Raw genomic sequence first — 27,521 nt, 5'->3', positions numbered from 1 at the left:
GCTTACTAATGCACCTCTATTATCTTTACCTGATTTCCCTAAAACTTTTGAAATAGAATGTGATGCTTCAGGTATAGGAATCAGAGCTGTGCTGATGCAGGACAAGATACTGATTGCTTTCTTTAGTGAAAAGCTTGGAGGAGCCACTCTCAATTACCCAACCTACGACAAAGAGCTATACCCTTTGGCCAGGGCTTTACAAATGTGGCAACATTACTTGTGGCCCAAGGAGTTTGTCATTCATACCGATCATGAATCCCTCAAGCATCTTAAAGGACAGCAAAAGCTTAATAAGATACACGTGAGGTGGGTTGAGTTCATTGAGACATTTCCCTATGTCATCAAATTCAAGAAAGGTAAGGACAATGTAGTTGCCGATGCATGTCTCGAAGGTACACTCTACTCTCTACTCTTGATGCTAAGCTTTTTGGTTTTGAACAACTTAAACTTCTGTACTCATCTGATTCGGATTTTCAAAACGTTTATGAGTCTTGTGCTAAGTTTGCTTCGGGTTATTATCATAGACAAGAGGGATTTCTTTTCTTTCATAATCGATTGTGTATCCCTAATTGTTCTATTCGAGACTTGTTAGTCAGGGAAGCTCATGGAGGTGGACTTATGGGTCATTTTGGTATAGCCAAAACCTTGAAAGTATTACAAGATCATTTTCATTGGCCTCACATGAAGTGAGACGTTGAGCGAGTTTGCTCAAGATGTGCAACCTGTAAGCAAGCTAAAGCTAAGGTTCCGTCCAACGGTTTGTATACACCTTTACCTATTCCTTATCACCCTTGGACTGATATATCAATGGATTTCGTGCTTGGATTGCCTAGAACTAGGACTGGAAAGGATTCGATCTTTGTTGTAGTTGATAGGTTTTCTAAGATGGCGCATTTCATCGCGTGTAACAAGACTGATGATGCATCGCATGTAGCTAATCTGTTCAATAGGGACATTGTTCGAATACATGGCATGCCTAGGACCATAGTATCTGATCGTGATACAAAGTTCTTAAGCTATTTTTGGAAAACTTTATGTTCTAAGCTAGGTACAAAGCTCTTGTTTTCTACTACTTGTCACCCACAGACTGATGGGCAAATTGAAGTAGTGAATAGAACATTGTCTACATTGTTGCGAGCATTGATCAAAAAGAATCCTAAAGCATGGGAAGACTGTTTGCCTCATGTAGAATTCGCATATAACTATTCAGTGCATTCGGCTACTAAGTTTTCCCCTTTTGAAATTGTTTATGGTTTTAACCCTTTGTCGCCTTTGGATGTAACCTCTCTTCCTTTGAGTGAAAGAACTAGCCTAGATGGAAAGAAAAGAGCAGAGCTTGTTAAACAGATCCACGAGAAGGCCAGAGCTAACATAGAGGAGAAAAAAAGCAATATGTCAAGCACGCTAACAAAAACCGACGCAAGCTTACCTTTGAGGAGGGAGATCTCGTTTGGGTGCACCTAACGAAGGAGAGATTTCCAGCAGAAAGGAAGTCTAAGCTGATGCCGAGAGTTGATGGACCCTTTGAGATAATTAGAAAGATCAATGATAACGCTTATCAACTTGATCTACAAGGTAAGTACAAGATAAGTTCTTCTTTCAATATTGCTGACTTGATTCCTTATTTTGCAGATGATCCAGATTTGAGGACAAATCCTTTTCAAGAAAGGGGGGATGATATGATCTTGGATAGCATCAATGAAGAGTTGGAACCAGAAGGAGAGCCGCAAGGAGCTGAGGAGCAAAGACAAGGATCAAGGAATGGAACAAGAAGACCCTTTGCTCATTACAAAAGGTCCCATGACCCGAGCAAAGACTAAGAAGCTCAAGGAAGTTGTTGGAGAGATACTTAAGCAAGGAACGCTTATGGAACATAAGGGAAAAGAGATGGGTACAACTACACTAGTTGTGATCCAAGTCCGAGAAAGCTAATGGGCTTGTGATCCAACTATGTACTCTTTTTCCCTATCTCAAGTTTTGTCCCAATGGATTTTCTTGAGATAGGTTTTTAATGAGGCATAGTTTGGATCACCTCACACCTAAGCTCATCAGCCGAGTCCAAGGAAAGAAAAAGAGGAGCGTGTGAAGAAGAGTTTGAATTCAAACTTGGCCAGCTTTCAAAGAACTAGTTCCTAGACACTTTAATGCTTTGTAGACTCGCCTGTTCTTTTCTTTATATTCTCTTGTAAACTCTCTTTTGAGACTATCTTATCTTTTAATCAAAAATCTTTTCTAAGTAAGATCAAACCCTCTTGTTGGTGTGTAATATCCTTCAAGGCCTTTCGATTCATCTTTGGTGTGTAATATCCTTAGTTGATTCGGAATCCATTCATCAAGGGTCTTCCGCAACCCTTGGAGTCTTATCTAAACCCACAAACCTTGATACAACTCGTTTGTGTGCATGGCTATCCCCTTTGTTCCAGTTTATTGAGTGTCGATTTCAGGGAGAATCATATTACAGGGTTATGAGACAAAGATGATCTCATTCAATGCTTATGGTTTCAATGCAGCTCAAGAGATCACTCAAGAAGGAATAAACTTTAACAGAAAGCTAAGGGTAAAAGGCATCTGATGCATAAAAGAGTAGAATCCCATCTACCTAATGCCCCAAGTTGGTCTTTCACCTTATGATATGATATTGAAAACGCTCAAGAAGACATATCTGCCTTGTTCTACACTGCTGGGGTCTAAGCTCAACTCGTACAGCTCAAAGACCACTTAGATTACGTTCTCACTTCATCTGGAGCCCGTCTTGAAGAATAATCAGTCCAATCCGAGTTCAGATGAAGAAGTTATTGAGTTTTCAAATCAGGTGAACTCGAGGTTACACAATTTGGACCTACACACGTTCAATGGAGGATTTCAACCAATCCAGAAGGAACTATTTTATGGTCCGACTTGTTATGGAATCTTGATTCATCACAGAAGCATGAAGAGTTGGAATCACTTCAAAAAGAGTTACAACACAGTGGATCTGCTTCAGACCCAGTTCCGCGTCCGATCCAAAGATTTAGGTCCAGAGCCCAACTCAGAAACGATCTGGACATGAAACCAATTGGAGAATCTTAAAGGATCTGTTCTGGTTCCAACAAGCCCAAGATAAGAAGAAATTGCCATCGGATCTCAGAGATACACCTCATTTTCCTAAATGGGTCAACATGGTTCTATACTTGATGATTTCTAGGCCTGATTGGTTTGAGAGCTTGCAGGCTTACGTTTGGCATCCAGGAGGATTTTCTACTAAGCCCAATATGAAGACATGACTCAGCCCATCTTGTTTCTGATCATCAAAATTCATTCAAAGGAGTTAAAGAGACAAGAAGCTCAAGGGTTATTCAAAGAACATCAAGAGTCATTCAATTATTAGTTAATGTTTGTCTTTAATTTTAGTCTAAGTAATAATTCCGAGATTGCCTTGTTTTCTTCACATTTATACTCTATATAATCATGTAATCTCTAAGAGAAATAATCAGATTATCTTTTTATCAAACTTCTTCTTTGAGAATGATTCTCACCTCTTTGTTCCTTATGAACATTTTCTGATCATTTGGAGGTTATCCTTTGATCATCTCACGGTGAGTCATATCCGTGGTTCGATTGTTGGTGAGTCATATCCATCAATCACAATTCGATCTGTTTGGTGAGTCATATCCAGACGATCACAAACTTGAATTTTCTTGGTGTGTCATATCCAAGGAGCCATTTCGGTTAATCAGGAGCCAGACAAATATCACATCCGAGATAGTTATTTGTCTCAAGAAAACCAAAGAAGACATAGGTGTGAAAGAGGAGGCCGAGATCATTATCATGACAACCCTGGAGATCTCTATCTTTAAATTCCATCATTCGTTGGTAAAATTTTTGATCTAGACAGGTACTTGAAGTGGGAGAGAAGAATGGAACATATTTTCAAATCCCATCCACTTTCAGAGTACATCAAGGTGCAAGTTGCGGCTACTGGATTTTGTGAGCATGCACTTTATTGGTGGTGTCTATTGAAAACCAAAAGGAGGCGTAATGGAGAGTATCCAGTGGAGACTTGGGCAGAGATGAAAGCAGTTATGAGAGAGAGGTTCATTCCCAGCCATCACCAGCGTGAGCTAAATCAGAAGCTAAGGTGTTCTTCTCAGCCAAGCTATGAAGCTAGATCATCTGATGCCAGACCAAGTTATAACAGGTTTAAGGATCTTTCTAAGGCGTGCATTAACTCAGCAAATCTACACAAGGTGGTCCAAGTAAAGAAATCCAAACAGAGCTTTGTAGAAGCTAGACCCAAAGATTTGTTCATCAATTCAACCGAGGCCACTACTCGTGATATGAAATGTTTTAAGTGCCAAGGGAGAGGACACTATGCAAAGGAATGCCCTAGCAAGCAAAACGTGGTTCCTCTAGACAATGGCGAAATCATGACCAATGAAGAAGAGGAGACTGACACAGGACCAGTGTTTGATAAATATGAAGAGGATGCGGCCGAGGATGAACTAATGGTAGCAAGTGAGCAAAGTAACGCCAAGCAGCATGAGCAACAGGAAATCTGCAAAGATCAGTTGATACCTAATTCAGAGAATGAGGAAGCCACGAAGGAGACTCTGATCTTAAGCGAATTTGGTAGCAAAGATGATTCAGCTAAGACACTCACAAGGAGGTATCCATCATTATCTTTGCATGATTCATATACTCTGGATTTTAAATTTGTGGAAGAAGTGGATTTCGTTTTTTGGAGATTCAGAATTTTCAAAACCAGTAAACAGAGTTCAGAGATTGCTGGCTTAGGTTATGAAGCCAATCAGAGAGAAACCGAAGCTTCACTACTGGCCAAGCAAAACAGAGCAGATTTAGGAAATCCAAGGAACGAAAAGCAAACTAGGAGATCTCATTCAAAACGGTACAAGTATCCTTCAGAATCAACAAAAGGGAGTAATATCTTCCATGTTAATCAAGGAGAGTCCACCATTCTCACGTCAACACTTCCCAACCCAAGGCTGTACAGTTTCGAGGACGAAAGTTTTTCACGAGGGAGGGGATGATATGATATTGAAAACGCTCAAGAAGACATATCTGCCTTGTTCTACACTGATGGGGTCTAAGCTCAACTCGTACAGCTCAAAGAAAACTTGGAATACATTATCACCTCATCTGGATCCCGTCTCGAAGAAGAATCAGTCCAATCTGAGTTCAGATGAAGAAGTTATTGAGTTTTCAAATCAGGTGAACTCGAGGTTACACAATTTGGACCTACACACGTTCAATGGAGGAATTTGAACCAATCCAGAAGAAACTATTTTATGATCCGACTTGTTCTGGAATCTTGATTCATCACAGAAGCATGGAGAGTTGAAATCACTTCAAAAAGAGTTCAGACTTGGAAGATATGGATTTTACAACACAGTGGATCTGCTTCAGACCCAGTTCCGCGTCTGATCCAAACATTGAGGTCCAGAGCCCAACTCAGAAACAATCTGGACATGAAACCAATTGGAGAATCTTAACGGATCTGTTCTGGTTCCAACAAGCCCAAGATAAAAAGAAATTGCCATCGGATCTCAGAGATACACTTCATTTGCCTAAATGGGTCAACATGGTTCTATACTTGATGATTTCTAGGCCTGATTGGTTTGAGAGCTTGCAGGCTTACGTTTGGCATCCAGGAGGATTTTATACTAAGCCCAATATGAAGACATGACTCAGCCCATCTTGTTTCTGATCATCAAAATTCGTTCTAAGGAGTTAAAGAGACAAGAAACTCAAGGATTATTCAAAGAACATCAAGAGTCATTCAACTATTAGATAATGTTTGTCTTTAATTTTAGTCTAAGTAATAATTCCGAGATTGCCTTGTTTTCTTCATATTTCTACTTTATATAATCATGTAATCTCTAAGAGAAATAATCATACTATCTTTTTATCAAATTTCTTCTTTGAGAATGATTCTCACCTTTTTGTTCCTTATGAACATTTTCTGATCATTTGGAGGTTATCCTTTGATCATCTCACGGTGAGTCATATCCGTGGTTCGATTGTTGGTGAGACATATCCATCAATCACAACTCGATCTGTTTGGTGAGTCATATCCAGACGATCACAAACTTGGCTTGTCTTGGTATGTTATATCCAAGGAGCCATTTCGGTAAACCAAGAGCCTTTCCGCAGTTACCTTTGTGACCATTCAGTCCCCATCCTTTGTTCTTTGAAGCCTTTTGGTTCCTTAGAAGCAAAGCTTATCCATTGCCAACTTCAGAATGCTGATTCTTTGGGAGGATCGTTTCAAGTGGTATCAGAGCAACATTCTCTAGTTTGGTATTTTATCCTTCTATTATATTTTTTTTTTCATATTTTCACCTTCTCATCGTCTCATCTTTTCATCTTCTCATCTTTTCATATTCTTTCATACTTCTTCTACCTTTTCATCTTCTTTTCTTTTGATTTCTTTTTTTTTTTAATTTTTTTTCGTCATTTAAAAAGAAAAAAAAAAAAAAGATAGAAAAAAATGTCTTTTGGTCTATTGAAAAAGAAAGATCCAAAAAGAGGAAAAACAGATGTCTTTGGTCTATATAAAAGGAAGACACAAGAGGGAGATCAACCAAGGAAGCCTAGAGATCTAGAGTCAGACAAATATCACTTCCGAGATAGTTATTTGTCTCAAGAAAACCAAAGAAGACATAGGTGTGAAAGAGGAGGCCGAGATCATTATCATGACAACCCTGGAGATCTCTATCTTGAAATTCCATCATTCATTGGTAAAATTTTTGATCCAGACAGGTACTTGAAGTGGGAGAGAAGAATGGAACATATTTTCAAATCCCATCCACTTTCAGAGTATATCAAGGTGCAAGTTGCGGCTACAGGATTTTGTGAGCATGCACTTTATTGGTGGTGTCTATTGAAAACCAAAAGGAGGCGTAATGGAGAGTATCCAGTGGAGACTTGGGCAGAGATGAAAGCAGTTATGAGAGAGAGGTTCATTCCCAGCCATCACCAGCGTGAGCTAAATCAGAAGCTAAGGTGTTCTTCTCAGCCAAGCTATGAAGCTAGATCATCTGATGCCAGACCAAGTTATGAAAGGTTTAAGGATCTTTCTAAGGCGTGCATTAACTCAGCAAATCAACACAAGGTGGTCCAAGCAAAGAAATCCAACCAGAGCTTTGTAGAAACTAGACCCAAAGATTCGTTCATAAATTCAACCGAGGCCACTACTCGTGATATGAAATGTTTTAAGTGCCAAGGGAGAGGACACTATGCAAAGGAATGCCCTAGCAAGCAAAACGTGGTTCCTCTAGACAATGGCGAAATCATGACCAATGAAGAAGAGGAGACTGACACAGGACCAGTGTTTGATAAATATGAAGAGGATGCGGCCGAGGATGAACTAATGGTAGCAAGTGAGCAAAGTAACGCCAAGGAGCATGAGCAACAGGAAATCTGCAAAGATCAGTTGATACCTAATTCAGAGAATGAGGAAGCCACGGAGGAGACTCTGATCTTAAGCGAATTTCGTAGCAAAGATGATTCAGCTAAGCCACTCACAAGGAGGTATCCATCATTATCTTTGCATGATTCATATACTCTGGATTTTAAATTTGTGGAAGAAGTGGATTTCGTTTTTTGGAGATTCAGAATTTTCAAAACCAGTAAAAAGAGTTCAGAGATTGCTGGCTGAGGTTATGAAGCCAATCAGAGAGAAACCGAAGCTTCACTACTGGCCAAGCAAAACAGAGCAGATTTTGGAAATCCAAGGAACGAAAAGCAAACTAGGAGATCTCATTCAAAACGGTACAAGTATCCTTCAGAATCAACAAAAGGGAGTAATATCTTCCATGTTAATCAAGGAGAGTACACCATTCTCACGTCAACACTTCCCAACCCAAGGCTGTACAGTTTCGAGGACGAAAGTTTTTCACGAGGGAGGGGATGATATGATATTGAAAACGCTCAAGAAGACATATCTGCCTTGTTCTACACTGATGGGGTCTAAGCTCTACTCGTACAGCTCAAAGAAAACTTGGAATACATTATCACCTCATCTGGATCCCGTCTCGAAGAAGAATCAGTCCAATCTGAGTTCAGGTGAAGAAGTTATTGAGTTTTCAAATCAGGTGAACTCGAGGTTACACAATTTGGACCTACACACGTTCAATGGAGGAATTTGAACCAATCCAGAAGAAACTATTTTATGATCCGACTTGTTCTGGAATCTTGATTCATCACAGAAGCATGGAGAGTTGAAATCACTTCAAAAAGAGTTCAGACTTGGAAGATATGGATTGTACAACACAGTGGATCTGCTTCAGACCCAGTTCCGCGTCTGATCCAAACATTGAGGTCCAGAGCCCAACTCAGAAACAATCTGGACATGAAACCAATTGGAGAATCTTAACGGATCTGTTCTGGTTCCAACAAGCCCAAGATAAAAAGAAATTGCCATCGGATCTCAGAGATACACTTCATTTGCCTAAATGGGTCAACATGGTTCTATACTTGATGATTTCTAGGCCTGATTGGTTTGAGAGCTTGCAGGCTTACGTTTGGCATCCAGGAGGATTTTCTACTAAGCCCAATATGAAGACATGACTCAGCCCATCTTGTTTCTGATCATCAAAATTCGTTCTAAGGAGTTAAAGAGACAAGAAACTCAAGGATTATTCAAAGAACATCAAGAGTCATTCAACTATTAGATAATGTTTGTCTTTAATTTTAGTCTAAGTAATAATTCCGAGATTGCCTTGTTTTCTTCACATTTCTACTTTATATAATCATGTAATCTCTAAGAGAAATAATCAGACTATCTTTTTATCAAACTTCTTCTTTGAGAATGATTCTCACTTTTTTGTTCCTTATGAAAACATTTTCTGATCATTTGGAGGTTATCCTTTGATCATCTCACGATGAGTCATATCCGTGGTTCGATTGTTGGTGAGACATATCCATCAATCACAACTCGATCTGTTTGGTGAGTCATATCCAGACGATCACAAACTTGGCTTGTCTTGGTATGTCATATCCAAGGAGCCATTTTGGTAAACCAAGAGCCTTTCCGCCGCTACCTTTGTGACCATTCAGTCCCCATCCTTTGTTCTTTGAAGCCTTTTGGTTCCTTAGAAGCAAAGCTTATCCATTGCCAACTTCAGAATGCTGATTCTTTGGGAGGATCGTTTCAAGTGGTATCAGAGCAACATTCTCTAGTTTGGTATTTTATCCTTCTATTATATTTTTTTTTTCATATTTTCACCTTCTCATCGTCTCATCTTTTCATCTTCTCATCTTTTCATATTCTTTCATACTTCTTCTACCTTTTCATCTTCTTTTCTTTTGATTTCTTTTTTTTTTTTAATTTTTTTTTCGTCATTTAAAAGAAAAAAAAAAAAAAAGATAGAAAAAAATGTCTTTTGGTCTATTGAAAAAGAAAGATCCAAAAAGAGGAAAAACAGATGTCTTTGGTCTATATAAAAGGAAGACACAAGAGGTAGATCAACCAAGGAAGCCTAGAGATCTAGAGTCAGACAAATATCACATCCGAGATAGTTATTTGTCTCAAGAAAACCAAAGAAGACATAGGTGTGAAAGAGGAGGCCGAGATCATTATCATGACAACCCTGGAGATCTCTATCTTGAAATTCCATCATTCATTGGTAAAATTTTTGATCCAGACAGGTACTTGAAGTGGGAGAGAAGAATGGAACATATTTTCAAATCCCATCCACTTTCAGAGTATATCAAGGTGCAAGTTGCGGCTACAGGATTTTGTGAGCATGCACTTTATTGGTGGTGTCTATTGAAAACCAAAAGGAGGCGTAATGGAGAGTATCCAGTGGAGACTTGGGCAGAGATGAAAGCAGTTATGAGAGAGAGGTTCATTCCCAGCCATCACCAGCGTGAGCTAAATCAGAAGCTAAGGTGTTCTTCTCAGCCAAGCTATGAAGCTAGATCATCTGATGCCAGACCAAGTTATGAAAGGTTTAAGGATCTTTCTAAGGCGTGCATTAACTCAGCAAATCAACACAAGGTGGTCCAAGCAAAGAAATCCAACCAGAGCTTTGTAGAAACTAGACCCAAAGATTCGTTCATAAATTCAACCGAGGCCACTACTCGTGATATGAAATGTTTTAAGTGCCAAGGGAGAGGACACTATGCAAAGGAATGCCCTAGCAAGCAAAACGTGGTTCCTCTAGACAATGGCGAAATCATGACCAATGAAGAAGAGGAGACTGACACAGGACCAGTGTTTGATAAATATGAAGAGGATGCGGCCGAGGATGAACTAATGGTAGCAAGTGAGCAAAGTAACGCCAAGGAGCATGAGCAACAGGAAATCTGCAAAGATCAGTTGATACCTAATTCAGAGAATGAGGAAGCCACGGAGGAGACTCTGATCTTAAGCGAATTTCGTAGCAAAGATGATTCAGCTAAGCCACTCACAAGGAGGTATCCATCATTATCTTTGCATGATTCATATACTCTGGATTTTAAATTTGTGGAAGAAGTGGATTTCGTTTTTTGGAGATTCAGAATTTTCAAAACCAGTAAAAAGAGTTCAGAGATTGCTGGCTGAGGTTATGAAGCCAATCAGAGAGAAACCGAAGCTTCACTACTGGCCAAGCAAAACAGAGCAGATTTTGGAAATCCAAGGAACGAAAAGCAAACTAGGAGATCTCATTCAAAACGGTACAAGTATCCTTCAGAATCAACAAAAGGGAGTAATATCTTCCATGTTAATCAAGGAGAGTACACCATTCTCACGTCAACACTTCCCAACCCAAGGCTGTACAGTTTCGAGGACGAAAGTTTTTCAGGAGGGAAGGGATGATATGATATTGAAAACGCTCAAGAAGACATATCTGCCTTGTTCTACACTGATGGGGTCTAAGCTCTACTCGTACAGCTCAAAGAAAACTTGGAATACATTATCACCTCATCTGGATCCCGTCTCGAAGAAGAATCAGTCCAATCTGAGTTCAGGTGAAGAAGTTATTGAGTTTTCAAATCAGGTGAACTCGAGGTTACACAATTTGGACCTACACACGTTCAATGGAGGAATTTGAACCAATCCAGAAGAAACTATTTTATGATCCGACTTGTTCTGGAATCTTGATTCATCACAGAAGCATGGAGAGTTGAAATCACTTCAAAAAGAGTTCAGACTTGGAAGATATGGATTGTACAACACAGTGGATCTGCTTCAGACCCAGTTCCGCGTCTGATCCAAACATTGAGGTCCAGAGCCCAACTCAGAAACAATCTGGACATGAAACCAATTGGAGAATCTTAACGGATCTGTTCTGGTTCCAACAAGCCCAAGATAAAAAGAAATTGCCATCGGATCTCAGAGATACACTTCATTTGCCTAAATGGGTCAACATGGTTCTATACTTGATGATTTCTAGGCCTGATTGGTTTGAGAGCTTGCAGGCTTACGTTTGGCATCCAGGAGGATTTTCTACTAAGCCCAATATGAAGACATGACTCAGCCCATCTTGTTTCTGATCATCAAAATTCGTTCTAAGGAGTTAAAGAGACAAGAAACTCAAGGATTATTCAAAGAACATCAAGAGTCATTCAACTATTAGATAATGTTTGTCTTTAATTTTAGTCTAAGTAATAATTCCGAGATTGCCTTGTTTTCTTCACATTTCTACTTTATATAATCATGTAATCTCTAAGAGAAATAATCAGACTATCTTTTTATCAAACTTCTTCTTTGAGAATGATTCTCACTTTTTTGTTCCTTATGAAAACATTTTCTGATCATTTGGAGGTTATCCTTTGATCATCTCACGGTGAGTCATATCCGTGGTTCGATTGTTGGTGAGACATATCCATCAATCACAACTCGATCTGTTTGGTGAGTCATATCCAGACGATCACAAACTTGGCTTGTCTTGGTATGTCATATCCAAGGAGCCATTTTGGTAAACCAAGAGCCTTTCCGCCGCTACCTTTGTGACCATTCAGTCCCCATCCTTTGTTCTTTGAAGCCTTTTGGTTCCTTAGAAGCAAAGCTTATCCATTGCCAACTTCAGAATGCTGATTCTTTGGGAGGATCGTTTCAAGTGGTATCAGAGCAACATTCTCTAGTTTGGTATTTTATCCTTCTATTATATTTTTTTTTTCATATTTTCACCTTCTCATCGTCTCATCTTTTCATCTTCTCATCTTTTCATATTCTTTCATACTTCTTCTACCTTTTCATCTTCTTTTCTTTTGATTTCTTTTTTTTTTTAATTTTTTTTCGTCATTTAAAAAGAAAAAAAAAAAAAAGATAGAAAAAAATGTCTTTTGGTCTATTGAAAAAGAAAGATCCAAAAAGAGGAAAAACAGATGTCTTTGGTCTATATAAAAGGAAGACACAAGAGGGAGATCAACCAAGGAAGCCTAGAGATCTAGAGTCAGACAAATATCACATCCGAGATAGTTATTTGTCTCAAGAAAACCAAAGAAGACATAGGTGTGAAAGAGGAGGCCGAGATCATTATCATGACAACCCTGGAGATCTCTATCTTGAAATTCCATCATTCATTGGTAAAATTTTTGATCCAGACAGGTACTTGAAGTGGGAGAGAAGAATGGAACATATTTTCAAATCCCATCCACTTTCAGAGTATATCAAGGTGCAAGTTGCGGCTACAGGATTTTGTGAGCATGCACTTTATTGGTGGTGTCTATTGAAAACCAAAAGGAGGCGTAATGGAGAGTATCCAGTGGAGACTTGGGCAGAGATGAAAGCAGTTATGAGAGAGAGGTTCATTCCCAGCCATCACCAGCGTGAGCTAAATCAGAAGCTAAGGTGTTCTTCTCAGCCAAGCTATGAAGCTAGATCATCTGATGCCAGACCAAGTTATGAAAGGTTTAAGGATCTTTCTAAGGCGTGCATTAACTCAGCAAATCAACACAAGGTGGTCCAAGCAAAGAAATCCAACCAGAGCTTTGTAGAAACAAGACCCAAAGATTCGTTCATAAATTCAACCGAGGCCACTACTCGTGATATGAAATTTTTTAAGTGCCAAGGGAGAGGACACTATGCAAAGGAATGCCCTAGCAAGCAAAACGTGGTTCCTCTAGACAATGGCGAAATCATGACCAATGAAGAAGAGGAGACTGACACAGGACCAGTGTTTGATAAATATGAAGAGGATGCGGCCGAGGATGAACTAATGGTAGCAAGTGAGCAAAGTAACGCCAAGGAGCATGAGCAACAGGAAATCTGCAAAGATCAGTTGATACCTAATTCAGAGAATGAGGAAGCCACGGAGGAGACTCTGATCTTAAGCGAATTTCGTAGCAAAGATGATTCAGCTAAGCCACTCACAAGGAGGTATCCATCATTATCTTTGCATGATTCATATACTCTGGATTTTAAATTGGTGGAAGAAGTGGATTTCGTTTTTTGGAGATTCAGAATTTTCAAAACCAGTAAAAAGAGTTCAGAGATTGCTGGCTGAGGTTATGAAGCCAATCAGAGAGAAACCGAAGCTTCACTACTGGCCAAGCAAAACAGAGCAGATTTTGGAAATCCAAGGAACGAAAAGCAAACTAGGAGATCTCATTCAAAACGGTACAAGTATCCTTCAGAATCAACAAAAGGGAGTAATATCTTCCATGTTAATCAAGGAGAGTCCACCATTCTCACGTCAACACTTCCCAACCCAAGGCTGTACAGTTTCGAGGACGAAAGTTTTTCAGGAGGGAGGGGATGATATGATATTGAAAACGCTCAAGAAGACATATCTGCCTTGTTCTACACTGATGGGGTCTAAGCTCTACTCGTACAGCTCAAAGAAAACTTGGAATACATTATCACCTCATCTGGATCCCGTCTCGAAGAAGAATCAGTCCAATCTGAGTTCAGGTGAAGAAGTTATTGAGTTTTCAAATCAGGTGAACTCGAGGTTACACAATTTGGACCTACGCACATTCAATGGAGGAATTTGAACCAATCCAGAAGAAACTATTTTATGATCCGACTTGTTCTGGAATCTTGATTCATCACAGAAGCATGGAGAGTTGAAATCACTTCAAAAAGATTTCAGACTTGGAAGATATGGATTTTACAACACAGTGGATCTGCTTCAGACCCAGTTCTGGGTCTGATCCAAACATTGAGGTCCAGAGCCCAACTCAGAAACAATCTGGACATGAAACCAATTGGAGAATCTTAATGGATCTGTTCTGGTTCCAACATGTCAAAGATAAAAAGAAATTGCTATCGAATCTCAGAGATACACCTCATTTTCCTAAATGGGTCAACATGGTTCTATACTTGATGATTTCTAGGCCTGATTGGTTTGAGAGCTTGCAGGCTTACGTTTGGAATCCAGGAGGATTTTCTACTAAGCCCAATATGAAGACATGACTCAGCCCATCTTGTTTCTGATCATCAAAATGTGTTCAAAGGAGTTAAAGAGACAAGAAGCTCAATGATTATTCAAAGAACATCAAGAGTCATTCAACTATTAGTTAATGTTTGTCTTTAATTTTAGTCTAAGTAATAATTCCGAGATTGCCTTGTTTTCTTCACATTTCTACTCTATATAATCATGTAATCTCTAAGAGAAATAATCAGACTATCTTTTTATCAAACTTCTTCCTTGAGAATGATTCTCACCTTTTTGTTCCTTATGAACATTTTCTGATCATTTGGAGGTTATCCTTTGATCATCTCACGGTGAGTCATATCCGTGGTTCGATTGTTGGTGAGTCATATCCATCAATCACAACTCGATCTGTTTGGTGAGTCATATCCAGACGATCACAAACTTGGCTTGTCTTGGTGTGTCATATCCAAGGAGCCATTTTGGTAAATCAGGAGCCTTTCCGCAGCTACCTGTGTGACCATTCAGTCCACATCCTTTGTTCTTTGAAGCCTTATGGTTCCTTAGAAGCAAAGCTTATCCATTGCCAACTTCAGAGTGTCGATTCCTTGGGAGGATCGTATCAGCTTAACTCTACACCCATGAAGTTCACACCCTAGCTACCCTTCTCTCAAGGCATTCATTGCCTCATCAACCCACTTCTCACTTCACTCTCTCACTCTTTTTCTCACCAGGGGACTCATCTTTTCATTTTCAAACTCAGGCTTTGGGGTCTAAACCTTTCACGTAGCTCGTTTTCACATAGCACTGTCTAGCCTCTTTTCTTTTCTTTTCAAACACTTGAGCCTTTTTGGCTTCTTTTTTTTTTCTTTTTACTTAGAGGCTAGACTTTTCTTTTCAAAACACAAGAGCTTTTCTTTCTTTAAACAACAGACCCAAACGGATTTCTTTTCTTTTCCATCCCCTGGTTCTCATCCTAAACTCTCTCTCTTTTTTCACTCAGTGTCTCTCAAGCTCTCTTCCTAGCCTACTCTAGACTCATGATGCAGACCTAGATCTACATGAAACTCTACTCTTGTCACCCTAAACCCAACACTTTCTGTCAAGTTTATTCAGAATAATACCTCACATCTTTCACTAGTGTTTCAGGCTTCAAGGAAGGTTTGGTTTAAGGCAGGGAACTGTCTCAAGATGAGAGAACAGCTATTTGAGCTAGCAAAAAGTGGTAAAAAGGATAAGAGAGCTAAAATATTTTAAGGTACCCATGAGTTCACAATGACATGCACAAACATGATAATTAGATTGTGAAATTATGGTTCTCACTTAGATAAGGCTGGAACTAATCAAAGCTTGACTCACTCAACAAGTTCAAAGCATGGATCAGTCTTGATTTCTTTCTTGTTTACATGCATCAGAGAACTAGAAACTAGGGCAGTGAACCGAATTCTTAAAGTGATATTCTCTCAAGGAAAAAAACTATTATTAATCTCATGCACAATGCAACCTATATGATGCAACTAGACTCAAGCCTAAAAATGTGAAATGCAACTAGAATGAACAATTTTTTTTTCGTAGAAATTTTTCTGATTTTTCGATTTTTTTTTTGTTTTTATATGCACTTAGATGCAGACTCAAGATGCAAATAAAAATAAGAACAAGAGAAAACATGATTAGTAAACACAAAACCCCTCCCCCACACTTAAATAACACATTCCACTGTGTCATAAAAGCATGAGAAAGAGGAAAAATCAAATTCAAAATGCAAAAACAAATGAAAAATGCTGAATGCTCATTTAAAAGTGTTTGGAGTGATACCTGGTTTGGTTTTTATGCAAAGGTGGAGTGAATAGCTGCACCAGGTGAGGCTACACATCACTGGAGATGGGTTTGGCTTAGCCTGTACTCCCTTGTGCGACATGGTCCCATCTTGGACTGACTCGCACTGCTAAGTCACACATAGACCTTGGTGAACTGTTGTGCGACATGGAACCTTATCTTCCTGTCTTGCATACCCTAGTCGCACAAGAGATGATCCTTAAAGCCCTGGCGTCCTCCTTTGTGGGCTACATAGACTCTTCTTTGGTTCCACTCGCATGACTAACTCGGTTCTTTTGGCGAATATTTGTGCGACTTAGGATTCTGCTTTTCCACCCCCAAATGCCTATCACGCACAGACCATTCCCTTAAAAGCCTTGTGTTCTTCCTGGTGTGCGACATGGTACGGTCTTTGAACTGACTCGCATGACCAACTCGGTCTAAAGTGCGAGTATGTGTGCAACATAGGACCTGCTCTTGACTGTACCGCACACCCATCTCGCACATATCATTCTCATAAGATCCTTTGTTTCTTCTTGGTGTGCGACATGGAACGTGCCTGAGTTGATTCGCATGACCAAGTAGGTGTAAAGTGCGAGTATATGTGCTGCTTGGTCTCTCCCTGGTCCATCTCGCAAGCCTAACTCGCACACCTGCAACACTTCGGCTTTTTCATACCCAACTCTCCTGCTGCTAGATGATCACCTCGCAACCATGTAGGTTTATCTTGCGAATAAGCGTGCGATTTGTTTCTTGGCTTGACCCCTGTCGCACACCCAAGTAGCACACCAGGCGCCTCTCAAGCTTTCATGCCTTAGGTTATTTCTCAGCCTTCTCACAGACCCCATTGAACTTTGTTCGTTAACCACAGCTTCCATAAATTACTTGGGACCTGAAAACAACTCACAAAACCCATCAAAACATCTTAAAACATAAAAGAAAGAAAAGAAAAGATTAAAAAGAAGTATATACAAGGATAAGCTTGGGGTGTCTCCCAAGAGCACTTTGTTTAAAGTCATTAAGTTTGACTTTGCAAAACCTGTTCTTAGTTGGGGTGAGGAGGAGCACTGATGCTCTTTAGCATCTCAATGGTCTTGAGCACGAAAGCTGAGGTTGGCTGCCTTTGATAACCTTTAGACCCTTGTCCTTGATGTCCCATCTTGAGGCCTTTGTTCACCAGCTCCTGAATACCATCTGGGTCCTTATCAAATATTGTCTTTGTGAGACCTGCCCTGACCTCAGCAAAAAGTCCTGATTTCCCATTGAAATCCAGCTTATACTTCAGAGATCCATCATCATCAGCCCAAGGAGTCAGAGTAAATTCTTGAGAAGAAGGATCAGGTTCAATGCTCATGTCAGTTGATGCTGAGCCATCACTCATGGTGTTCATCATCTTTAGATCATTAAGTGTAGGAGACTATGAGAGCAAGATGTCTTCTTCTCTGATCAATGACCCTCCATTCTCATACTTGTAACCATTGGGGTGAGGGTCTTTCTCCTTTTCCAAAGCTGAAAGAGATTGGGATCCACCTAGAATTCTAGCAGCGCCCACATATTTCATCTCTAGTACCTTAGGCGGTTCTATCTCTTGAACTATTGATCCACAAAATTCAGACAAAGGAGGTGTAACAGGGTAAGAGACATCCTTATCCACCTTTGTAAGCACCACTCTTTGAGTATCAAAGTCAATCATTGCACCAGTGGTGTTGAGAAATGAAGTTCCAAGCAAAAAGGGGATCTCCTTGGTCTTCTTCATCTTCATGATTACAAAATCAGTGGGGATGATACATTCACCAACCTGTAGTGGATAGTCTTCTAAGAGTCCATATGGTTTCTTGGAGTAGGAATCTCCAAAGGTGATAGAAGAAAGGTAGGACTTTAGAGACTTGACCCTTAACTTCTCCATCATGTCCTTAGACACTATACTTACACTTGAGCCTGAATCTCACAAAGCATCCTCAACTCTAAAATTGCCAAGTGTGCAAGAGATGGTGAATTTCCCTGGATTACCCAGCTTTTGGAGGGAGGTGGGTTTCATCTGAGTTGATTAAGAGTTGGAGGCACTATCTGTTGGCTTTGCTTGATCAGTTGGCAGCTCCTTTGTTTCAATAGACACTGAATCATTCCCTTGCTGAACAGAAAAAACTGAACCGGCTGCCCCCACACTTTCTTTCTCAATGTCCTCATTGAGCTCATGTAAGAAGCCCATGAAATCATCTATAATGGCGTCCTCATCCACATGAGTTTGTGTATTCTCATTAGAAACTTGACCATAAAGAAGGTCTTCAATCTCTTGCACAGCAGCTGAATGGTCATCATTGGAGTAGATGGCATTGCAATAATCCTTTAGGTTCTGAACAGCTTTACCAGGAAAAGAGCTTGGAGTTTCAGAAATGCAGATGCCCTTGTTCTTTTGAAGAGCCTTAAGTTCATATCCTAGTGTCTTAATTTCAGAACTCAAGTCAAGACACTTGGATTCCATCTTTTGTTGACCTAGTAAGAGCTGTTGGAGAACAACACTGAGATCAGGTCCTTGTTGAACTAGTGGTGGACCAAATCCCGGAGGTGGTGGCCTTTGTTGCTGGAAGCTGAGTTAGTTATTGAAGTTATTCCCTTGGCTGCTGAAAACCTTGTTGACCTTGGAAGTTACCTTGGAAATGATTCCTTTGAACAAAGCCTTGTTGACCTTGTTGGGGAGGGTATACCTGATCTTGGGGATTAGCTACATTGGTGCTTCTATAAGACAAGTTCTGGTACTTGTTGAAGTTGTTGTAATCTTGAAACTTGTTCTGATTCCCTATGTAGTTCAGCTCCTCTTGAGTTAAACCCTCTTCATTGATGTTCTCAAATTCACCAACATAATGAATTGGTTTTTGAGAAATCATCTTCAGCTTGTCAAGTTCACTTCTCAGCTCCTTAACCTCTCTAGTAAGCGTTTGATCTGAGCTTGAACTCTCTGATCTATTTGTCCTGTCATAATCCACACCATATGTGTCATTAGACATGGCCAAATTCTCCACAAGTTCCATAGCAGATGTAATCTCTTTTGCCAAAAAATTACAATTGGAGGCTGTGTCTAATTGATTCCTTATATGTGGTAAAGCTCCTCTATACAGAGTAGAAAGTAGAAAAGCATCAGAAAAACCACGGTGTGGACACTGATTGGTGTAGCTTCTAAACCGCTCCCAAGCTTCCCCAAAGCTTTCATTGTTATGTTGCTTGAAGCTTGAAATTTGGTTTCTCAGCTTAGCTGTCCTAGAAGTAGAGAAGAACTTGGATAAAAAGGCGAGCTTGCACTTCTCACAAGTCTGTATGGAACCTCTAGGCAGGTTCTTTTCCCATTGGTGTGCCTTGTCTCCTAATCTGAATGGGAATAATCTTAGCTTGAAGCTGTCTTCTGAGACACCATTTATTTTGGTGAGGTCACAAACTCTGTCAAACTGGTCTGGGTGCTCCAAAGGATCCTCCATTGGCAAGCCATGAAATTTGGAGTTTTGAACCATGTTGAGCAAGGAAGCCTTCACCTCAAAATTGTTATTCTGAATTGGTGGTGCTTGGATTCTTGCTCTATGCTGGTGTGCATTGGCTCTATCATTTTCCCCAACAAACACTGGTGGAGGATCTTGTCTCCTTTGAGCTTGATGCTGAGGAATGAATTGAGCCTGTTGCTCATTCCTATGAGCCTGCTGCTGATTCTGCTGAGCCTGTCTCTCATTCCTTTGTGCCATGTTTATATTGACAAAGGCTTGCTGCTCATTTCTCTCATCTTGAGCCTGATTCCTTTGAGCTCCATTACCATGCTGAGCCTGTTGCTCCTGTTGAACCTGGTGCTCGATGTCAACCACGTGGTGCTCTCTCTGTTGTTCCATATCAGCAGCTCTATCAGTTTCCCTTGCACATCTATCTCTTCTTCTTCTTGGCTCTAAGAGATTGATGTTGTCGTTCAGAGAAAAATGGTGGGCCACAACTTCTAGACCTTGATCTGCTGTTCATACAACTGAAAACAAATACAGAACTTGCAAAGTGATTAGTAAAACACAAGGAAAAGACTTGATCTCAAGAACAGATCATAGCCTAATGCTAAACAATCCACAATTTGGCAACGACGCCAATTGATAGACAAAATTTTTGAGGTCTTGACGGCTATCAAGCCCTTTAATCAATGTAGTATAAAGGGTGTCAAACCAAGCATGTCGAAGCTAGACACTAAGCTATGTGCTCTGTTTCTTAATTAAAGTAAACAAGTGAGGTTTTTTATTAAACTAATGACTGCTAAAGACTTAAACAAGATTAATGACTGAGCAAATGATAAAAAAAAGTAGCAAATGACAAATGATATGGATATGAAATTATGGAAGCATGAGATTCTAGACATGATAGCTGGTTAGGGTGCCTTGGTGCTAAACTAGAAATGCTAATGACAATGATGAAACATGATTCAAATGATTTAAAACTCTAATCAAGCCTTAATCTTTCCCAAGCATCAAGACACAAATCAAGTTATTTCACATACCCAATTGATGTGTGCTGTCGTGTGTGTCGAGGGTTGTCAAGTTTTACCCTAAATGAAATCAATAGTCGCAAGTGCACAGCTGATCGATTGTAGTATTTAGGGATCGAATCCACAGGGAAGGAGGATCTTTTCCTGCAAAAGCCTTTGAAAGAAATATAAAGTAAGGAAGTCTAGAACCAAACGGTTTTGTGGGGGTTTTGGTGGTGTGTTTAAAATGTAAAAACGAAATCTAAAAAGAAACTACGGGAATTAAATGGCCTAATAACTAAACTTACCGAAAATGAGTAAAAACCGAGAAAAACGGATATTCTAATTGCTTAAATGAAAATCGTCTAAAAAGGAATGAGAATATTGAACTAAAGCTTGAAATAAAAATGGTGTGAATCTATAAGGAAGAAAGCGTTGGGCTTCAGGGAAGTTTTCTCAGGGGTACAAACGATTCAAAACATTGCTAGAGAGTAAATTTGATAAGATCTTAGCTTAAACTTTTCGAACTGGAGTCACGAACGTATGAATACGCCACTGTCGTGATCATAGACAACTATCTCTCTCAACCCTGACCAGTAGGTTTCCACTCTGGCCTGGAAAAGAAGAGATGCATTATGTTTAAGACTCGTCAGCATTCACAAATCGCCCATAGGTAGGTTTCCACTCCTATATTTGTTTTGCTCTCCCAAACTAGATCTGACACCGGATGAACACTTTCGTGTCACCAAGCATCTGGATCAGATTGTAGTTCATGACGCTACTCTCATGCAGTAAAAACGAATTCAGAAGAAAAAGTTCTAAGATTCGCTCAAAAGCTCATGGAATCCTCATCGAACATATAAATCCCCATCGAAAATCCCTTAATCCCAACAATAAAACTACTCAGACATGATGAATGTAGTATTAATAAGTAGAATAGAAACCGAAATTGAAAAAGAAATAACAGGGGTTCAAGAGACAAATCTCTCTCTCCCTAAAAGCTAAAGTAAAAACAATAAGAAAAATATGAAGTAATGATAGATGATGATCGATTAGGGTTCCTAAAACATGTATTTATAGTGCTCAGGACATCTCTGGACGTCATTTAGGGTTTCTCCAAATGAGGGAATCATTTTGGGCTTCAGAAATGGGCCTTCGGGCTCGGAGGTGGTTGGCCGCGGTCAGGATGGCTGTGACCGCGGGGATTGGATGGCTGGCCGCGGTCGCGGTGCTTCTGACCGCGGGAAATTGCTTGCTGGCCGCGGGTGGAAATGCTTGCCAGCTGGTTTACGAGACATCTTGCTCTTCGCATATCTTTTGATTGAACCGTTAGATTGCCAAGCTGTAAAGTGTGCTGGAAAGCTGATACTTCCATCTTTAAGATCTCCAAATTTGAGCTGGATCAGACGGTGAGAATGCCTTCAATCAGGGGTGAACTTCTGACGGTTTGACTCTGAGCTGAAATATGGTTTTCTATCCATTTTGTTAAGCTTTTCCTTAAGTTACCTGAAAAGAGTCTTGGAACTACAAATACTAGAAAAACGTAATAAAAGTACTTGAAAGCAATTAAAAACATAAAAAAAGTATTTCAAAACGATCCATAAAAGTGGTCAAAATACGGTGTAATCACCAATAATCATTGGAGATCAAACAACAACACAACATTAAGAATCAGTTCTAGGTGATCATTTATGCAAATAACAAAACATCATCATATAGTTAATGCATAAAATTCTAATACTTCTCTTTCAGGAATTTCATCAAACACTTTTGGTGCATAAAATTCCCAGATTTTAGATGACAAGTGATGTGCAAGGATCTAGCTTAGAGAACAGCTGTTTAGAGAGATGAAAGCATGGATCTAGCCATAAGCACTCCTAAACTAACACTTTAGCACCCTAACCTATACATCTAGAACCTCATTAAGGTGACTACTCACTAATCATACTTAACACAATCAATGCTTTGCAAGATGTGTTGTTAAGCATGATTAATGATGGGGAATGAAGATAGAAATGATAGATAAGAAGGATTGCAGCTTTAAACACACAAAGGATCTTTGAATCTCTTGATTAAAACTCTTAAAAACAGATATTTCTCTTCAAAAGGAGTCATTTCACAAAAGAGGCAAAGAAAACAAAGGGAAAAAAGTTTTTGTTTCTTAGGGTAAAACCCTAAAAAAGTATTTATAGCTCCTTAAACGAACCGGGTCAGCCCGAGACAATCCGGGTACTGACCCGGCTTAAATGGGTAAAATTCCACGTGTGCGAGTTGTTCAGGTGCTTCCTATCTCGCAGGCCCAAGTCGCACAGTCATAAAAACAGCATTGTGCGCGTTAAATCCTTCAGCCTCAACCGCATGCCTATCTAGGTGTAAACCGCGAGTGTTTGTGTTGTTCAGGCTTTCTTCTATTCAACTCGCACAACCAAGACGCACTCTGGAGAGAATATGTGTGCGAGTTGGTCATCTTTAGTCCCAAGTCGCATGCCCAACTCACACAAGTCTGGAAAGGTGCTTTAGCGAGATAGAACTTTGTAAGCCAAGCCGCATTCCTCTCTCGGTGTAAACCGCGAGTGTTTGTGCGATTTAGGTTCTCTAGTCTTCAACTCGCACAGCCAGGTGGCACAGGACTTCAAACATGTGTGCAAGATGGTCTACTTCACTTCAAAGTCGCAAGCCCAAGTCGGTATAAACAGTAAGTCTTTGTGCGGTTCAGTTCACTGCTCGGCCAACTCGCATGCTCAAGTCGCACAGCTTGTGGACTTAGCATTTTTCCTGCTCGGGGGTCTTTGATCTCACTCAGGGTTACCTTACCCGCAAATCTCCACACGCAGCTCAATTCCAAAATTTAATATTGAATTTAATAAGGGTTCAGTACATGTTTTGGCCGAAAGATCCACACACAGTACATGAAAATCGCCGAGAAAAGCTTCCTGCGGTAAATGAAAATCTCCGAGAACCTCCTAATGGCTGTTTTCACTATTTTTAAAGCTCCATTCACCATTTCTTCTCCTGGCTTCATCTTTTCAGGTCGAAGCTGGTTCCAAATCACCTGTAAACACTCCAAAACATGCAAGACTCACTTGGACCTAATGCAAAGCCCTAAAACTCTAAAACAAGTGTAAAACATGATGAATCTATCTAAAATGTATGAATGAGACTCTAAACTTGGACTAAAAATGCAATCCTAAACATGAAAATTATTAATATATCAAAAAACTCATGAATATTTAGAGCCAAATACACGTTTACAACAAATGAACAATTTCATGATTGAAAAGTAAGCTTTATAAGACGACCATGTTTGTCAAACATGTTTGTCAATAAGCTTTATAAGACGACCTTATGGAAGGAGGTTCGCCATGTCTGTGTGAATTCCATTCCTTCCATTACTTCCATAGGGTATGTATTGCTGTTTGAAGAAATACCTAAGCAGGAAAATGGGAATTCGGTCTCCAGGGGTATCAGAGATTATGGATATTGTAAGAGTTTTATGCGGAAGCGTTTAAACCGAAAACATACCTTTGCCCAGTTTAGCGATGAATATGATTCGGTATGATCTGAAAACGAATGCAGAGATCGGGGAAGAGATCACAGATGGAAATCAACCACTTATCACCGTTCAAATGCCCTTCTAATTGATCTCTCCAAGCTTTCTCTCTCTAAAACGTTTTCTCTCTCCTCTGTAATTTCTTTGTTTACCAACAGTCACAAACTGTTGTAAACAGACACAAAATTCTCTCTGCAATGTCTCATATATATACATATTGAAGAGACATAATTTGAAGAGTCACAACTCTTCATATATGGAAGTTATAAGAACCAATTTCTCATAACTACTGGTTTAATCAAACCAGTTTGGTATGCTGCCAAATCATGGGCGCAAACCGACCATAAACCAATATCTCCCACTCGCACATGATAGGGAGCATAACAAGCATTGAAGAAGTATTAGAGACTAAGCTTGAGAATCGTAAATTGGAAATCATACGGAAAATAAACCGTGCGACCCTTGCGAATACACCTACACTTGGGAGTTAAAATATGCACCTGTTAGGGATACATACAAGCTACAACCCTAAAAAAAATTTGAATTTCAGCATGTCTCGCTGTTCCCCAAACTCATTTGTCTTTTATATCAGCCATAACATATCTTATCCCTAAAGCATATGTTGGACCTTTTCTTACATCATGTGTTCACTATATACAAACTCCAATTGAGTGATATAGTGGCTGGCCAGCAAACACATATGTCAATATAAAAGCAAATAGTTTTCCCTTCCTTTCTCATGTCTATCGGATCTGAACTAACTGCTTTCCTAACATGTTTCATAAGGCTAATTATTTCATCACCGTCGCAAAACATACTAAAGTAGCAAACATTAGCTCATCCCTTCAAAACATAGCCGAAGGTTCAAGGGTAACCTTGGAACCATAAATAGGTTAATAGAAACTCACATTGCGAGAGATAGGGATTATAAAAAAAATATCACTTGCTTCCTATATGGTCGTATTAGCACATGTGGTATGACTCACATGCTATAGCGATTACCTCTTCTTTTAAGAGTATTGTCCTTTTGGATAAACCAAGCACCGCTATATGGATCAAGCTACTACCAGCTCGCTTTCTAGCGCCTGATTATGTACTTATCCAGCTATGCCAAGTATTCATGATTTTGGGACAATCATGATCGATATTTTAAAAAAAAATATCTCATCTTAACTTCTTATTAAGGCGACATTGATAAGTTTTATAAAGCAAACTCCCACTAGCGCCAAACTCATCACGTCTCATCTTAGCCTTTCACAAAGAAATTTAAGGCGATTGTTCATGTGAGTGAACCAATCTCTAACTTGGGGACACTTCTCAAAATTTATATGTAAGTATGCAAACTAAAAGAGACCATTGTAAAATGTTTGAAATATCCTTAGATATGTATTAAATATCAAACATAAATACAATGTCAAATAACAAAGCTCCATTAGTACATACATCAAACTCTACGCAAACCTAACGCTCGAACATGTGCAAGGAACACATCTCTAGGAATAGGCTTAGTAAATGGATCAGCGACCATCCTATGCGTAGATAAGTACTTAAGGACCCCTTTTTTCTTTGCCACAATGTCTCTAACGAAATTATTCTTAATTTCAATGTGTTTTGTCCTTCCATGATACTTGGGGTCCTTCATGTAAGCGATACAAGCTTGACTATCACAATGGATAGTCACAGGACACGAAGTCTCTCTTGTGACTTGTAAGCTCTCTAAGAACCTCCTTAGCCATACAGCCTCTTGAACTGATGCTGAACATGCAATGAAATCAGCTTCCATCGTGGATAATGATGTACAAGACTGCTTTTTGCTACTCTAAGTAATAGCACCATCACTGAGTAAGAAAGCATATCCTGAAGTTGACTTACGCTCATCCAAATCGCCAGCCCAATCGGCATCTGTATAACCCGTCAAGCGTAAATCACTTCCTTGATAACACAAGGAATAGTCCATTGTCCCCTTCAAGTATCTGAGGATCCTCTTCACTGCCATCCAGTGTTTCTTCCCGGGATTTGATTGGTAACGACTTACCAAACCAACCGAATAACAAATATCTGGCCGGGTGCACATCATGGCATACATCAAACTGCCTATAGCACTAGAGTATGGGACTCCTTTCATCTCTCTTTTCTCATCATCGGTCTTAGGGCACATATTACGGCTTAGGCCTACACCTTTTGCGATTGGGGTTTCAATGGGGTTGCAAGGATTGTTCGAATGTAAGACTCTTGTGAAAGAGCCAGTAATTTCCTTGAACGGTCTCGGTGTATCTTAACACCAAGTATGTAATCAGCTTCTCCCATATCCTTCATCTCGAAATGAGATGATGACCATTGCTTAACAGTTATTAAAAACTCCATATCATTTCCAGCTAATAAGATGTCATCAACATAAAGAGATAGAATTACAAAGGATTGTCCAGTACTCTTGACGTAGACACAATGGTCTTCACTAATCATCGTAAACTCATAAGATGTTATAGCTTGATGAAAACGAAGATACCATTGCCTAGAAGATTGTTTGTTTTAGGCCATATATTGAACGTCTGAGCTTACAAACTTTGTGCTCCTGGCCTTTTACAACAAACCCAGCAGGTTGTTGCATGTAAATATCTTCTTCTAGTTCCCCATTAAGAAATGCAGTCTTAACGTCCATCTGATGTAATTCTAAGTCTAGTCCGGCATCTATAGCTAGAATAAGGTGAATTGAGGCAAACCTCACCACAGGTGAAAACGTTTCCTCATAATATATACCCTCCTGTTGTGTATATCCTTTCGCTACTAGGCGAGCCTTGTACCTATATATGGATCCATCCGCCTTACGTTTGATCTTGAAAACCCATTTGTTTCCGATTGCTCGACGTTCAGGCGGAAGATCAACCAAGTCCCAGACATGGTTAACTTTCATAGATTTTAATTCTTCTCCTATTGCACTATTCCATTCAACTGAGTTTGGGCAAGAGAGAGCCTCTTGAACTGATCTAGGCTCTTGATTATCATGTAGAGCAACCATAAAAGCTTCCCCTTCAATCTCAAAACGACGTCTAGAAACTTTTCTACGGTTACTTCTACGTAGCTCAGACTCTTGTGCTTCCTCCATAGAGGAATCACCAACCAATGTCTCTCTCCCACTAAGTTGTGATAGTTCATGTGAACTTTCATCAACTTCCATGAATTGGTTAGTAGAAGGAACACTAGTTGTCTCTACTATCTCTTCGAGATGGAGTCCTTTATCAACTTCTCCCCTTCTAGGAAAATCATTTTCCAAGAACGTGACATCTCGTGATTCGATTTCTGTTACACTTCCATCTGATTGTTCGCCGATAAGGACATAACCTTTAGAATGCTCAGAGTATCTTATGAAGATACA

The 27,521-nt window shown here is 39.7% G+C and overlaps 1 non-coding gene across 1 annotated transcript; it reads left to right on the top strand.

Moving 5' to 3' along the window:
- Window positions 1-19,259: 19,259 nt before the first annotated feature.
- LOC112084782 lies at window positions 19,260-19,366 on the top strand. The gene has a single exon (XR_002898442.1). It is a non-coding gene; the product is annotated as a small nucleolar RNA R71 (small nucleolar RNA).
- Window positions 19,367-27,521: the final 8,155 nt, after the last annotated feature.

Source organism: Eutrema salsugineum, unplaced genomic scaffold (genome assembly GCF_000478725.1).
Source record: "Eutrema salsugineum unplaced genomic scaffold, Eutsalg1_0 scaffold_4, whole genome shotgun sequence".
In the NCBI taxonomy this organism is placed as follows: Eukaryota; Viridiplantae; Streptophyta; class Magnoliopsida; order Brassicales; family Brassicaceae; genus Eutrema; species Eutrema salsugineum.
The sequence above is the reverse complement of the archived record's forward strand: the minus strand, read 5'-3'. Positions and strand labels throughout refer to the sequence as shown.